Below are 10,389 nucleotides of genomic sequence, written 5' to 3'. Positions count from 1 at the left end.
GAGAAGATAGAAGAAAATGTTAAAAGGTTGACAATAGCTATTACTAACAGAGGTATAGGGCATTGTTGTTGAGAAATGCCATCAAGTCAATTCTGACCCATAGCAACCCTATATAGGGTTTCCAAGGAGTAGCTGGTGAGCTTGAACCACCGACCTTGCAGTTCAAATGGCTTTGCAGTCTGGCGCATTAACCCACAGCGCCACATTAGACCTTCTATTTTAGGAATAAATTTGTATAGCCTTAGAAGTCAATTTTGGCAGACTATGTTAATTTGAAATGTTATAGCCAGACAATTCAATAAGGAACCTACCTGTTCAATAAAAATCCTTGCATATATGCTCAAGGCTGTTAATTGGAGTATTTTTAGTAATAGCTCCCCCTCTCCAAAATTAGCATTTATCAGCAACCTAAGTACCCATTAGTAAAGAAGAGATTAAATTATGGTAGAAAATACTCTGCTGGTGTGAAAGAAACAAGCATATTATATATGCATAAAGAATCTTTGGATTGTTAGCTATGGATGATGACGATGACAACTAGATAAATGGGGGCTAGTATCTGTATACATTTTCATATTTTGGGGGTTTTGAATCATTGTATTGTCTATTCCAAAAATTAAATTAAAATAAATGGCCACGATCTGTATATCTATGGATGTGGAATCTGTTTACAATCCTATTGCTGTGTGCCGTAGATTAGATACAGATGTAGATTCTAACTCATAGTGACCCTGTAGGAGAGAGTAGAACTGCCCCATAAGGCCATCTACCTGGGTAGAGCTGCACAAATCTACCTGCTCTTCTTTTTCCTCAACTTGGACAGAAAGCATAAGATTGGTTGGAATTTTCAACACATGATGTTTTCAGCCCTCAGAGGAGTGGTGGCGTTTGTGTCAGCCATCTGATGTTCACAAGCACTTTTCATCGTCTTCTTCACGGTCTGGATCGTTGGTAGAGATACAACACCCATGTTGTCATGGCTTAATATAAGAGTTGGTGTTGACCTAGATCAAGACCCACTGCCCAACAAGGGGACAGTTCAGATTCTGCCAGAAGAAATCAAACAAAGCAGGAGAGTGCATGGATATTCAGGCTGTGGTACAGCTTTGGCCACAATCACTTGAAGCCCATCCTCACACATAGTGATCACCACTCTCCCAGCCTGGTGTGGCTTGCTGGCTTGATGTCTGACCAGTCCCCAGGTATATGATAACCAAGAGCCACTGAGAGAAGCTTTATCCTGACAATAGGGTGACCTCACTCTGATCTGCAGGGACAGCACAGTGACTGCTACTATCTCCCACACAGCCTCCACAAACCTTGAAAGCAGCAGGAGAACAAAAAGTAACTCTGAGGAAATGCTGGAATGAGACCTGGGAATGGAGGACCAGAATGGTTCAAGGCAGGACACATGCCTAGTTTTACCTCTGGAGGATAATATATAACTTTTACCCCCAGCCCCTGAAAGCGATGGGGTAGGCCCACTGGTGGGTTGGGTTGGCCACAGGCCCTAGTGTTGTTTGAGGTGGGGTATTGACAGAACTGAACTAATGCCTTTATTTTATTGGGGTCTGAAGGTATCTTAACACTTAAACCCAAGATGCAAAAAAAAGGTCTCTAGGGCTATAATCGTTATGGAGAATGCCACATCTTTCTCCTGTGGAGCTGCTGGTGGGTTCAAACCACCAGCCTTTCAATTAGTAGCCAAGCACTTAAGCACTGCACCACCAAACTTGTTACCATCACTTCAGCTCCAACTCATAGCAACTATATAGATCAAGATAGAAAATGCCTAAGGATGTAACTTTATGGGAAGAGTCTACCAACCTCTTTCTCCTATGGAATAGCTGATAGATTTGAATTGATTACCTTTCAGTTAACAGTCAGGTTCTTACCTTAACCACTGTACCACCAGGGCTCCTTATTGTACCACCAAAACAAGCCCACGGCAGAAGAATTTATCCCACTTATAGCTACCCTGTAGAATTTATAGCTGCCCTATAAAACAGAGACATCCTGGTGTGGCGCAGTGGGTTAATGCGCCAGACTGCAAAGCCTTTTGAACTGCAAGGTTGGCCGTTCAAGCTCACCAGCTGCTCCTTGGAAACCCTATACAGGGTTGCTATGGGTCGGAACCGACTCAATGGCACTTCACAACAACAACAACAATAGAACAGAGGAGAACTGTCCCAAAGAGTTTCCAAGGTTGCATGTAAATTTTTACAAGAGCAGACTGCCTCATCTTTCTCCTGCAGAGCAGCAAGTGAGTTTGGATTACTGATCTATCACTTAGTAGCTGAGCACTTTAATTACTGAGCCACTAGGGGTTCCTAAATGTGATTCTATTTCTATAAAATGACAGTGTAGCATTTTTATATGTATGAGGAGGCTTCAAAGAGTTTGTGGGAAAATTCCAATTTTTTTTTTTTTTTTACTTTTTTTATGAAGTATTGGGAAGGTTTACAGAAAGCATTAGTTTTACATTCAACAAATCATACACTATGCTTCATCCCCTCCATGCAACAACACTTCCTCCCATGGTTGCTGTTTCCATTCCACCCTCCTTCCATCCTTTTCTCAGCTTTGTCCTTAGGTAAATGTTGCTCTTTTGATCTTGAATGATTGACTGTTCCATGGTGAGTATAACTTATTAGTGTTGTCCATTATCTTTTAACTCTTTTTTTCTTTTTTTTTAGGACTTCATTTGTTGTTAGGGTTATGCTTAGAACTAGGGTTAATGTTAAGGGTAAAATCGGGCTAGGGCTAGGAGTAAGGCTTGGTCTAGTTTTTAGGGTTGTTGTTAAGTGCCATTGAGTTGGTTCCAACTAATAGCGACCCCATATAAGATTTCCAAGGCTTAAAATCTTTAGGAAAGCAGAAAGCCTCATCTTTCTCTTATAGAGCAGGTTTATTTTTATTTATTTATTTTTCTTAAAATCTGTTTGATTTCTTTTTCATTTCAAAGTTCTGTAACTACATTATTTCCTTTATTTACTTTATGTTTTTTTGATTATTGTTGCAACTGTATCTCTGGTTCTTTATATTTCAGTCTTGCAGGTCTGTTTTACTTTGCATACTTTTATATTTGGAATGCATCTAGGTGATATTGTCATGCATGTCAGTCTCAGGTTGTTGTCTGCTATTGTTGGTTCTCTTTCCCAAGAGCTCCCTTTGTGCTTTTTGTAAGGGAGTCTGGTTTTTGCAAATTCTTTCAATTTCTGTTTGTCTGGAAATGACTTAATTTCACCGTCATATTTGATGGACATCTTTGCTGGATATATGGTTTTTGGTTGGTAATTTTTTTCTTTCAGAGTTTTATATATGCCATTCCATTATCTTCTTGCCTGCATGGTTTCTGCTGAGAAATCAGTATTTAGTCTTATTAGTTTTCCTTTGTAGGTAACTTTTTTTTTTTTTTTCTAAGCTGCTCTCAGAATTCTTTTCTGTCTCTGGTTTTAAAGAATTTGATTATAATATATATTTATTGTTTTGGTTTTTTTTTTTTCATTTAGGGTCTATCTTGTTTGGAGTTTGTTTAACTTCCTGGATGGCTGTCTTCTCATCTTTCATGATATTCTTGTCTTCCAACAACTCTTGGACAGTATTCTCTGTGGGGGGTTTTTCTTTTCTTTTCTTTTTTTTTTGTCTCCTCCTGTTCTGGAATTCCAATCAAGCACTCAATCCATTTCTGTAACCTTTCTTCTGAAATTCAGGGTTCCAGGATTTTCATCTTTGTTTTATTTGGTCTGTCGTATCTTTGTTGTTCAGCTCTTTTACATCCTCACTTCTTCCATTTGCTTTAGTATTTCTACACTGAGAGCAAGTTTCAGAGTTTCTTCTGACATCCATTCTGGTCTTTTCCTTCCTTCTTTCTTTTTTTTAAATTAATTAATTAATTAATTTTTTAATGTTTTGTTGTGAATTATGTGATAGTTTACATGGGAGAACATTAGCTTTACATTCATCCTGTCATATATCGTTGCATTGCCATGATTACAATCTCCTCCATGCATCATCAACCAACCAAAGGGTATATCCCACAAGCCTGCCACCCTGGTCATCAGCACACAGCCCCTGTCTCTCTCTGGGTCTAAAGTCCCCAACCGCTCCATCTCTCCACATCATCATCTCTGCCTCAATCTCTGGTATCACTGCTTCTCTGGGTAGGGTCCTGCTCTCCACTCTTCTCCCTTAATGGTCCCAGGGACCTCTGTTCCTAGAGTGCAAAGTCAGTCAGTCTTGATAACAATTATTCATTATTGTATCACAAGAGACCTATCCGCATCTCCTTTCATCAGCCCCACCCAGACAGATTGGATACTACTCAGTGGAGATTCTACCTTCCTCCACGCCCTCTGGATTTAGGCTCCCTCTTGAAAGCTTGTAAGTCAGTCACTTCTTGCCTTTGTAGCCCCCCTCCCCCCCATTTTGGGTAGCCAATTGCCCATCCCTGTCTACTCTGTGTATGGAGGGGGTGGATTCCTTCTTTCTTGTCTTCTTAATGACCTTTGCTTTCTTCTTGTATGATGTTCTTGATGTCATTCCATAACTCTTCTGGTCTTCAGTCTTTAGTGTCAAATGCATCAAATCTGTTCTTCAGACGATCTCTAAATTCGGGTGGGATATGTTCAAGGTCATATTTTGGCTCTCATGGACTTGTTTTAATTTTCTTCAGCTTTAGCCTGAACTTGCATGTGAGTTTGTTGTGGCTTTGTTGTGGCTGATGATGTGGAGCTTTTCCACCATCTCTTTCCATAGATTTAGTCAATTTGATTTCTGTGTATTCCATTTGGTTAGGTCCTAGTGTATAATTGTCTTTTATGTTGTTTTTTAAAATGAAGAAGTCATTGGTCTTGCAGAATTTTATCATGCAATCTCCAGCTTCGTTACTGTCACTAAAGCCATATTTTAGAACTATTGGTCCTTCCTCTTTGTTTCCAACCTTTGTATTCCAGTCGCCAGTAATTATCAGTACATCTTGATTGCATATTTGATCAATTTCAGACTGAAGAAGCTGGTAGAATTCTTCAATTTTCCTCATTGGCTTTAGTGACTATTGCATAAATTTGAATAATGGTGGTATTAACTGGTTTTCCTTGAAGGCATATGGATATTATCCTCATGAACAGCGTTGTACTTCAAGACAGATCTTGATATGTTCTTTTTGATGATGAATGTGGCGCCATTCCTCATATATTTGTCATTTCCGGCGTAGTAAATCATATGATTGTTGGATTCAAAAGTTTTACTAAAGATAATACAAAAACGGCTGCAACCATACATTGACAGAGAACTTCCAGAGGTTCAAGCCAGAACAAGGGCTATATCATTGCTGATGTCCGATGGATCTTGGCTGAAAGCAGAGAATATCAGAAATATGTTTACCCATGCTTTATTGACTATGCAAAAGCTTTAGATTATTTGGATCATGACAAGCTATGGACAAAATTGTGAAGAATGAATATTCTGAAACAGTTAATTGTGCTCATGAGTAACCTGTTCATAAACAAAGAGGCATTTGTTTGAACAGAACAAGTGAACACTGAATAGTTTAAAATTAGGAAAGGTGTGCGCCAGGGTTGTATTCTTTCACCATACTTATTCAATCTGTATGCTGAGCAAATAATCCGAGAAGCTGGGTTATATGAAGAAAAACATGGCATCAGTATTGTAAGAAAACTTGTTTAACAACCTGTGATATGCAGATGATATAGCCTTGCCTGCTGAAAGTAAAGAGGACTTAAAATACTGATGAAGAATAAAGACCACAGCCTTCAATATGGATTGCATCTCAATGAAAAGAAAACAAAATTCCTCACCACTGGACCAATAAACAACATCCATATAAATGGAAAAAAGATGAAGTTGTCAAAGACTTCATTTTGCTTGGATCAACCATCAACATTCATCGAAACATCAGTCAGGAAATCAAATGACATATTGCATAAGGCAGATCTGCTGCACAAGACCTCTTTAAAGTGTTGAAGAGTAAAGATGTCAATTTGAGGACTAGGGTGCACCTGACCCAAGCCATGGTATTTTCCGTAACCTCATAAGCATGCAAAAGTTGGACAATGAATAAGGAAGACTATAGGAGAATTGATGCATTTGAGTTATGGTGTTGTAGGAGAATATTGAAAGTACTGTGGACTGCCAGAAGAACCAATAGATCTGTGTTGGAAGAAGAGTGCTCCTTGGATGCCAGGATGGCCAGACTTAGTGTCTCATACTTTGAACATATTATCAGGAGGGATCAGTCCCTGGAGAAGGATATTATGTTGGTACAGTAGAGGGTTGGAGAAAAAGGGAAAGACTCCCAATAAGATGGATTGGCACTGTGGCAGTAGCAGTGGGCTCAGTCATAGCAACGATTGTGAAGTTGGTGCAGTACCGGGCAGTGTTTCATTCTTTTTTGCATAGGGTCGCTGTGAGTTGATGCTGACTCGATGGCACCTAACAACAACAAAATCTGTGTTGTAGAGGTCCATGTAGTACTGGCATGTGGAATGAACGGCCTGTGGGCTGTTTAAGGTATGTGAAATCATTTGGTCTAGCCCTGCCAGGGCAACCACAGTTCCACCCATCACCTTTTTGTTGTTGTTAAGTGTTGTCCGTAGGTTCTGGCTCACTGCGACCTTGTATAGGGTTTCCGAGGACAGTCTGGTAAGCTTGAGCTGCCGCCCTGCAATTCAAAGTGACCTTGCAGTTCAGCACATTAACCCACAGCACCACACCAGTCCTCCCCCATCACCTTGTTGTTATTAAGTGCCATCAAGTTGGTTCTGACTCATAGCAATCCTATATAGGGTTTCTGAGGAGCAGCTGGTGGGTTTGAACTGCTGACTTGTTGTTTGCAGTCTAGTGCTGATCCTAGGTGAGTTAATGAAATGTTTGACTGAATATAGCAGGGTATATACATTTTTTAAAGTAATAGCAACTTTAATAAACATATCTGTAAAAAATGAATGAACATGACAAAAACTCTATAATCTCATATCACAACCTGAGACATATAAGAAACTAAAGAAAAAAAACCAAAAACACAAGAGGTTCTATGACACTAGTGTGTACTAAATATAATTGCAAAATCAAAAGGAAATGTTGGTCCACCTTAGAGAGGCAGAGAAAGCTAAGAAGAAATTATATTTGTGTTGGAGCTTAAAAAAGAGCCCTCAAGGAAGTTGGGAATAAAGTATAGCAAAGAGAAAAACTTATCACAAGGAACACCAGATGACAAAAGTATAGTTAATGGCTAGTTTGTCTTTGTTTTTATGAAGAAGAGTTTGGACTCCAGACTGGAGAGGTAGATGAAGACTGAATCAGCAAATGTAAAAATTTAACTTTAGCTTGTGTGCCTTCTGTTCAGATACAGTTTTCTTAAAACCTCTGTATTTGCTTACTTCTTTAAAAAAGGGCTGTGGAAGGGAATCTTGAAACAAGGAAATTTGGCAAATAAAATTACATTCATTTTGGTAACTAGGAAAGAATGGAAGAAATAAAATCAGACAATCATGCTAATAGGACCATCTTTAAAATAGTGATGTTGAATTGTCCTTCGTACACCAACCATGCTCAAAGTGAAGAGCAATGTCTGTCCTACCAGCAAAGCACAAACCAAGCACTATACCCATATAAGGCAGACAAGTTACTTAAGGCATCTCAGAAGCTATAATACGGGTTTTTAGAGGTTGAAATCAACTTGATAAAAAGGGGTACAAGGGACATACATTGTGATGGTTCTTTTTTACTTGAACTTCCTTTTGAGTACAGGATTTAGTGCACAGGATAATTTTTAAGTTGATAATTTTTTATGGTCCACAAATGATGTTACAACTTTTGACAGAAAAAAGGTTTCTCACTCCTGATGTGTGTCTGCCTAGTCTGCCATTTTACCAGAAGTCTCTTCATATTTTTTGGTTCTTTTTTTCCTGTTTGTTTCTCTAGCATGTGAGTATTGAGAGATTTTTTTTCAAGCTTGCTATTTGGCTTTCCATGGATTCTGTTCAATATTCTTGGCCTTTTCAGTGTTTCTGAAGCATGACTTCCATAATCCTTAGTATATTTATTTATTAATCTGTCCCCTGTATGTTGCCTTCCTCACTCAACATGGACTCTTTTTTTTACACTGCTTGGACTCTGGCATACTGTTCTGTGACACTGCTCCTCCTCCATCCATTGGTGCTCCCCAGTCACCTGCACAAATGCCTAGTTTGCTCTGTTCTTTCTAATGGTTTTAAGGCTGAATTATTCTATATAATGTGTTTAGGTTTTAGGAAATATTCTGTTAGCAATTATACTTTACTGCTGACACTTTTCCTGTGCAACTTAGATTCCTGACATTAAAATAGGAATGTTTGGAGGCCAGTGATAGTTTTTCTCTTTGGGGTTGTTTGATTAATCATGCTTCTGTTTCATTTACTAAGGGGTTGTCATTTAGCTAACATAAGATAAGAGCTTTAAGAAAGATACTTTGAAATTGTGAGATTAAAAAAATTACCATTTTTACATATAATTTTTATGCAGAAGCACTAACTTGGAAAAGGTTATAGCAGAAAAACAAAGGGATTTTGCTGAAATTTAGGAGAAACAGGTTAAGTTCTTTGGGGAAATTGTATAAAAAGTCTTTTAGAATCTGAACATTTACTTCTTAACTTTTGGTTTGAAAATACATTTATACTGTCAGAAATGTTCCAGGAGTAAAAATAGTACAAAGAATATCTCTTATCCAGAGTCATCTGTTGTTAATATTTTATACTATTTGCCTTATCATTTATCTCTTTCTCCAAACACACATATGAGATTGCTTCAGAAAGTTCATTGAATAATGAAATGAAAAGATGATGGAATTTCCCCACACATTTTTGAAGCCCCTTCTTGTATGCAAGTATAATATTTTCCCCCTCTGTATCATTTAAGAGTAAGTTCCAGATAAGCTGGCACTTTACCCTTACATACTTCAATGTATGTTTCCATAGAAGGATATTCTGTTAAATTATCAGATTCAGTACATTTAGCATTGATGCCATACATTAATCTACCATTTAATTCCAGTCTTGTTAATTGACCCAACAGTGTCTTTTCCCTCAATTACAACATTGAATCAGGATTTGCAGTTAGTTGTCTTGTCCCTAATCTTCTTTGTATATAAGGTTTGTCTCTTGTAGACAGCATATTGAAAGATTCTGTTTACTTATCCATTCTACTACTCTCTGTCTCTTGATTGGTGCATTTAATCCATTGACATTCAGTGTAATTATTGATAGGTATGTTTGGTTTTTTGTTGTGCTTCTGGTTTCTTTGTTCTGCATGCCTTCCTGTGCTGAGTTCAGTTTTTGTGTGTGTGCTTTTTCTTGTCAGTTTCTTCATAGTTTTAATGTTTCCATGTTTTTGGATTTTCCTTTTCTTGATGTGTTGTGAAGTATTAATTTTCTTTGAGGTTACCCTATATCCTTTTAAAGGAGCTCTGGTAGCGTTGTGGTTACGAATTGGGCTGTGAGCCGCAAGGTCAGCAGTTCGAAACTACCAGCGGTTACGCTGGAGAAAGATGAGGCGGTCTGCTCCCATAAAGATTTACAGCCTCGGAAACCCTTTGTAGGGTCACTATGAGTCGAAACTGACTCCATGGCACATAACAACAACAACATACCCTATTAACTTTTTTCTCCTTTTAAAACAGATTATTGTATTCTGAAATCTATCTAACCTCCTCACCACCTGGGTCTCTGTTCCTATATTTTACCTTTCTGTTGCATTGTAGTTGTTTTGCTCATAGACTGACCTCCCTGACTCTCTGATTTAGTTCTTATAGTTTTGTTCTGCTGTGGACTTTTCTATCTCTTGATTGAGTTCCAGGCGGTGTTGCCACGTATGTCAGTCTCTTTTTTTTTTTAAATGTTTTGTTGTGAATCATGTGATAGTTTACATGGGAGGACTTTAGTTTTACATTCATCCTATCGTATATTGTTTCATTGCCATGGTTGCAAACCCCTCCATGCATCATCAACCAACCAAAGGGTGTACACTACAATCCTGCCCCCTGGTCTCGGCACACAGCCCCTCTCCCTCTCTGTGTCTAAAGTCCCCAGCTGCTCCGTCTCTCCACGTCATCGGTATGTCACTCTCTTGTAGTTGTCTATTCTTTTGGTTCTCAGTCCAAAGAACTCCCTTTCAGATGTTTTGAAGGGCTGGTGTGGCTTTTACAAAGTCCCTTAATTTCTGTTTATTGTGGAATATTTTGATTACACCATCATTTTGATTGACAACTTTTCTGGGAAATGATTCTTGGTTGGCAGTTTTTTCTTTCAGTGTTTTGTGTATGTCTCCCCATTGCCTTCTTGTGGGCATGGTTTCTGCTGAGAGATCACAGATTAATCTTATTGGCTTGCCTTT

The 10,389-nt window shown here is 38.5% G+C and overlaps 1 protein-coding gene across 1 annotated transcript in view; it reads left to right on the top strand.

Moving 5' to 3' along the window:
* The window catches only part of CDC23 (cell division cycle 23), a 51,842-nt gene that overhangs the window by 17,383 nt on the left and 24,070 nt on the right, over nt 1-10,389 (top strand). The window lies entirely within an intron of this gene.

This window comes from Chrysochloris asiatica, unplaced genomic scaffold (assembly GCF_000296735.1).
Source record: "Chrysochloris asiatica unplaced genomic scaffold, ChrAsi1.0 scaffold00087, whole genome shotgun sequence".
Classification (NCBI taxonomy): domain Eukaryota; kingdom Metazoa; phylum Chordata; class Mammalia; order Afrosoricida; family Chrysochloridae; genus Chrysochloris; species Chrysochloris asiatica.
The sequence above is the reverse complement of the archived record's forward strand: the minus strand, read 5'-3'. Positions and strand labels throughout refer to the sequence as shown.